General features: G+C 43.5%; 1 long non-coding RNA gene across 1 annotated transcript; it reads left to right on the top strand.

Annotated features, from left to right (window-relative positions):
* The first annotated feature begins 990 nt into the window (after positions 1-990).
* On the top strand, positions 991-4004 carry LOC146820799 (uncharacterized). The gene is made up of 3 exons (XR_014962622.1): positions 991-1069; positions 2519-2629; positions 3620-4004. It is a non-coding gene; the product is annotated as an uncharacterized LOC146820799 (long non-coding RNA).
* Positions 4005-5995: the final 1991 nt, after the last annotated feature.

The following is a 5995-nucleotide window of genomic DNA, read 5'->3' as shown; positions in this document are numbered from 1 at the left end:
GGTCCGACATCCTGGACCGTGAGCAGGACCTGCTGGACCTGCTAGGAGTGGAGGTCCCGGGGCTTGGTGAGTACCTATTTAATTATTACAACTTTGTGTCTGTTCTTCTGCTCTATGTTATATATTGCGAATATCTTTTTTTCCTTCCAACCAGCTAGAATGTTGCTGCTTGCAATACATTCCAGGTTAATAACGTTTAAAAGTCTTCTGTGATTATGACACAGGTGCTCTTCTGCGCTACTACTAATCTTACTTGTTTGCAGCTTTGCGTTTGCGCTTGCTTAGCGTGATTCTTTACGAGTTTATTTTAGAGAAATTAAGTTACGTAATGCTACAGTGACTCACGTCCACTCCTTACTTTGTCCTGTCACTAATAGATAGGGGCGGATTGATACATAGGTTTAGGTACTTTGTATGAGCTTCTAATTGGTTAGTGGTATGCGTGATGCCCCCCTCACTCAGTTACGTGACGTGCTGCTAGTACGCCAGTCTTTAGAACCTTTCTAGTTTGTTCAATGAGTGGAGGTAGGCTTTGCAGTTACTTAGCAGTAGCAGATCAGCATCAATCAAACCAAAATTTGGTGTATACAAAAAATGTAGTCATGTTCATGTGTCCTCCATGATTGGATCATACACATTGTTGAGGAATACAGTCGAAATGCATACTTAATGTACAATTGGCATGCCTGGAATAGGTGGGCTAGGTTGGGTGGTACGTTGTACTAATACTTAGGCTTACTTGTAACTTAGTTTTCTGGAATCAGAATGGAAGAATGGATTACTGTTGATAAATAGTAACTTAAGTAGTCGAACTGCGAATCCCCCGATATTACATGTTGACCAGATGAGATCGGTCAATGTAGTTATTGCAATTGTTTACATAAGTGTTTTTTGACCGTTGTTGAAAAATATTGTATTTGCTTAAGTTGACACCATCCATCAATGTTTGTCTCTTTCTTATATCTTTCCTGTTCATCAGCACCCAGGGGCAGACGGGCAGGGACTGGGCAGTCGGCGGGACAGGAACACCACGAGGAGGACACCGCTGAGGGCTCCTCTGCTGGCCCCAGTAAGTCTTCTTGTTTTTAATAATATTTCTTATTCCATAACTTTTACTGCCCCATTTCTCCCGAACTATAGTGTGTTTCCAAATGCTATTTTTTTACCACCAATTATCCTTCGATCTGTACGGTTTCAAAAAGCTTATCCCTGCCTCCGCTATGATGACTGAGTACTACTACATACTATCAGTCTGTCTGTCTGTACTGTAGTAGCTAGTCTTGCCCAGTTGGCCAGTGCCACTCTTTGTGAAAGGTTGTAATATAAAACTCATATTCACCAGTAGCTCATACAATCCGTTGGGTCGTTGTCTTGTACTACTTTTTACTCTTGTTGATGTTTAGGCTTTGAAAATTCACAGCAACAGCCCTACCAGATTTCTTAATATTTTGATATGATACCCTATAGGACATACAACTGTTGTAGGGATCTTGCACATACATTTGCACCAGAAAATAGGATGTTGGTGATGGTAGGTTGGACCTTCCTTGCACACCTCAATCAGAAATTCCGCACCCACCACAATTCCACTGCTTGACTATAGTACTGTCTTGTCATACCTATTAGGTCTCGGAACCCTCCCCCCAAGATAACCAACAAGTAGACAACCCAGAACATTAACACACCCAAACTCTGTCGTGGAAGCAATTCACATGCACACCCTTACTTTAATTTGCTCAATCGTGTAAGTTAGTCCACTCCACACCAAATACCACAAAGTCTATGTAAGTTTAAAAATTTTATTTCGATTTGAGAAGGTCTGTACACTGTTTTCTTAGCAGCACCAACCGGCAAATCAATAACATTAAAACAATATACATTGTTACACTTATACAGTTGGGAATTAAATCATGATAACTGAAGTGGTGGAAGGCAGCACCACCATCCCATAGCAATTTAGTTTATATACATTTATAAATGAAGATGTGAGTGAAGGGACCCCTCACCTCAGAAGAACCTAGTACTGGTAGTTGGTGCATCGTTCAGAAGCTCTGGTTCGTAGAAGCGAATCTTGCGTCTGTAATGCGAAAAAAGAAATGGTGTGCGTTAGTATATTGCAACTTGCAAGCATTTCTCAGCCGTGCCAAAAAGTGTAGCATCTATGGATAAGCAATATGGACTAACAGTAACAGTAGTACACCAGTTCTTCCTAAAAAAGTGGCTTGTTAATGTTTGTTGACCGCCTGTACGCAGCGCGTAGACTAGACAGTAGCAGTGTGAGGCAGGTCATGTGGGCTCAAAGGTGTCTTAAGAAGCTGCAAGGTAAAGGTAACGTCACATGTGCATGGCTAGGGCTAATCAAGCAAATGCTACAATGATCATATAACTTAGTGTCTACTCTACTACTACCTGATTTGTACTAGTGATTTATGTTAGTATTAACTCATTTTTCAACCTTGCTACTGATCAATAGGGGGGAGGTGTATATGTTGCCTAATAAATGTGTAATGTTTTCTAGGCGCACTACCGACCACCATTGCTGGGGCCAGCGAAGGCGACGCAGAGGGCGAGGATGCGGCAGTTGCAGATAGCAACGGAGGGGGAGTGGCAGCACCAGTGGCAGGCGGTGGTAAGTTAGATTCATAATCTTTAACTATTGTTGAACTTGACAGCACACTCACTGCAAAGGTGTACTGTATGTATATGTATACTGTAAAGTTGTGAATTAGGGCCCCATTAGGATGGTGGGCGTATTGCCCCCGCCGGGCTGGCTGGAATTCACTGCCGTCACAGCAGGGGCAAACCTCCCGCCATCCCTGTAGAAAATATTCAGACATGTCTAGGCGGAAAAGGGTTCAATATGGCGGTGGTGTCTCTCTCACCACACCGGCAGCCATATAATCTGCATTTTGGAATGCCTTTGCGTGGCGGCATTACCGTCCGCCACGGAAAGGCATGCACACATTGCAGAGAATGCTTGGGGGCCCCCATGGAGGGTACCTACCGATGCTATGGTACCCCCCCGACTTTCAAAGCAAAACGTGACAGGCTCTGTGCGAGGCCCGTCATGTTGTGCTTGGAAAAGCAGCACAACATTTTAGCATTGCTTTCAGCAAAGCCAACCAGAATTTAAATTTAAAATAACAGGGTGCGCCCGCCACTGTGCCGGGCGCATCATCCTAATTAATTGTCCCCACGGGACCCCCACCCTTTTTTAGCAGTCGGATGGCGGGCGGACAAAGTCCGCCCGCTATCCGATGTCGTAAGTAAGTATGAGTTCTTGGGGACGTTTGAAGAGTGAACTAGAAGACTAGAATTCCCTTTAATTGGTATAGGACTAGGAGCCAGAGTATTGAGTAACCAATGGCCTCATCTATCTGATTTCAACTCCGCTTTGAAAGTTTTATGGAGAAGAGCACCTGGTGCACTGTTCAACTAAAAAGTGTAAGACAGGTGGAAGGAAGAAGGACGGGCGACATTTAAAATGTTATGTACTACTGTGCTTTATTTTATAGTGCTACTCTACCATGCCACTATGTGTGTAAATAATTACCTTGTCCTACTGTTTTATTAAGACTATATTTTACAATTGTCTTGTTTTTTTCTTTTTGATACACAGCTACTCCGAAAATCAACCGGAAGGAGTTGGCCGCCAAGGCACGGCGCCGGAAGCTGGAGGCAATCCAGCATGAATACCGGCGGCTGGTGGTCCTAGCCGAGGAGGAGGAGGAGACTGCAGCAGCAATTCAAGCCTCCTCCAGTGCCCCGGGCCCCAGCCACCGCCCTCCAGCGGTACGGCGCCACCGTCTGGCGGCTGCCCGCCGCCACCGTGCCATCTCCGGTGCCCCCCCCCACTGTGGCTGCAACTGCCGCGGCCTTAGACGCCGCGTCGCCCATTTAGAGGACCAGATTCGTGTCCTCCTCCAGTCCCGCCCCACCAGTTAGTCCCTGTCACTGCCCCTTTTTTAATTCCTGTTCGTTCTTCACTCGTTTGGGCGTTCTCTATTTCTATGGACAGTCGTTGGGGTTAGGGAGGTGGGTGGGTTAGCTTTTGTGGGTTTAGTTTATTTGTTAGGGTCAATTAAATATATTTTTCTATGTTACATGCAATGTTGTTAATGTTTTGTAGGTGGGGTAACTGTTTTACATCACACTGTTTCTTTGCTGGTGCATGGCCGCCCATAGCGTGTGTTTGATTTCAATAATTTGCTGACTGTATAAGACACAAACAGATAGATGCGACACACCTCACTCATTGACTGGTCCTACTATGCATTCTTTGGAGTGGTGTTTGAAACTGACATCATTGACAACATGTCCATTATTGATTCTGCCTCCCCCAAACTTCTCTCTTACCGGTGCTTGATGTTTATGTCCAACTGTGGCACAGCACTGGCTGCATGGTGAAGATGGTTTCCTTTTTCATACATGCCATGATTGGGGTGGTGGTGGTAGTATAGTAGTAGTAGTATACACTGGCAGGGTGGCAGCATTTCCAAAAAAAGAAAAGGAGATAGTCAATCGCCTTTGAGAGACTGTTAGAGGAGTAGTTGAATGAAGTACATCACAGAATTTACCGAGCAACAATTATATGCTCAAATATTTGACAAAAAAACTGAATGCTGGTTATTATGAGGATAGCCTACTCGACTTGGCTATGCCTACAGTCTAACAGTTAGTGCTGTATATGAGGAATGACAACAAACAAATCCAATCAATGCCGGCAATTCATGCTGAGGTATATGTTCCTTTGTTAAATAAAATAACCTGTGAAATATCCTACTCATGGGTGGGCAAGCAGAAGAAGATCATCGCTCTGCATTGAAATTGAAGTAGTGTTGCTTTCACCACATCCGCCCCAGCAAGTGTGTGATTAAGTATTGGTGTACATTTAATTTAGTTACACCTCGACAATAAGTCACACAGCCCGGGGGAAGAGGGTTAGGGTCCGTTGATTGGATGGGAAGGGGGATTTTGGGAAAGGTTTGACATAGAAAAACAGTATGCATACATAGACAAACAAACGACAATCATTGAAGACTACCATACCATATCCATTCCATATGTTAAGGTATAAAAAAGGAAATGCATGCATGATGAGACCCGGATTACATACACTTCTATTTCTTGTTCTGTTCCGGCCTTAATACTTTAACAGATAGCAAATAGAAATTTAAAATATTGGTAGTGAAGAATCGTAAACACAGAGCAAACGTAATGATGATTGATAATAACAACTCCAAGAACACACTGTTGTAAAGAATGTATACAAGATATTAATCAAATTATTTAAAAGAAGTGAAAAGTGGATACTGTTACTGTCTTATCCTGGTCAAAAATGTGGACTGGTTTTTTGCATCTCGGCATTCCTCTTGCTCCTCTCGTCCATCAATCTTGGGTGTGTCGCCTCACCACTCGCCACTGCCCGGCTGGAATAAAAAGGTGATTGATTGGTAAGGTAATTAATATGCATTGTAATGTTTTACAAAGTTTTGGACAAGGCCCGGCCTGTAATTTTAGATTGAAAACCAAAGGGGATATTCAGAAAGAAAGTGAAAACAAATGCACAAGTGATGGTGTAGTGCAACAAGAACACTTTCCGAGGTGGCATGTATGCATATGCATCATCTCTACTGTAGTCTGTTTCCAGCATAGACCTTCAACAGTAACAGGAGAGATCAGGCCCACAGTGCTTACCATTAGCACATCCTACGTTAACACTTTAGAGTCCTTTTTTTTTTTCTCTCAAAGAGTTGGACAAACGCAAAGCACATTATCCATTCCAGACATAGCATTTTACAGTTAAAGTTAGTAAAATCAATGCACTGCAGTCATCCCACCGCTACACTCTATTCAACTTCTACACAGACATTTGGGTGTGCTGTGGTTGTGGTTCACGTGTTTACCTTTAGGCTTTTCCGTTTTATGCCACTCATGAAACATCCTCCTGACTTCATCATCAGCTCTGATACTTCTACTGACTGAAGATCGGCCT

This window comes from Triturus cristatus, chromosome 6, assembly GCF_964204655.1.
Source record: "Triturus cristatus chromosome 6, aTriCri1.1, whole genome shotgun sequence".
In the NCBI taxonomy this organism is placed as follows: domain Eukaryota; kingdom Metazoa; phylum Chordata; class Amphibia; order Caudata; family Salamandridae; genus Triturus; species Triturus cristatus.
The sequence above is the reverse complement of the archived record's forward strand: the minus strand, read 5'-3'. Positions and strand labels throughout refer to the sequence as shown.